Source organism: Camelina sativa, chromosome 11, assembly GCF_000633955.1.
Source record: "Camelina sativa cultivar DH55 chromosome 11, Cs, whole genome shotgun sequence".
NCBI lineage: Eukaryota > Viridiplantae > Streptophyta > Magnoliopsida > Brassicales > Brassicaceae > Camelina > Camelina sativa.
The window spans coordinates 29096390-29096812 of record NC_025695.1 but is presented as its reverse complement, the minus strand read 5'-3'; positions in this window follow the sequence as shown (position 1 = coordinate 29096812).

Sequence of the window (423 nt, the reverse complement as noted above, 5' to 3'; positions counted from 1 at the left end):
AAAAAAAAAAAAAAAAAAAAAAAAAAAAACTGTTAAAGAAGCTAACATTTATTTAAAAGGTAGACAGATTTTGCACATAATTGTTCCAGAGATTAGATGCGATCTCATCTCTTAGCCTTAAACTATCTCCAACTTCGTCTGGTGGAAACCCATGTTCATGCCCCTCTTCTAAAGCCGCCACTCCTCTATCTCCTCCTGCTTCCGGCATAGTCTCTTCTTCAAACATTCTAAACACCATATTCATCTGGTTTCTCCAAGCGGACGTAGTTGTGCAGTGCACAAGCCGCAATCACTAGCTTCACTTGTGTTTGCAGAGGATACGGTGGAGCTGATGTCAGAATCGGAAACCGTTCTTTCAAAGCTCCAAAAGTCCTGCGAATAGCTCGATGCAACAACTTGTGTCGCTCATTGAACATTTCCTTT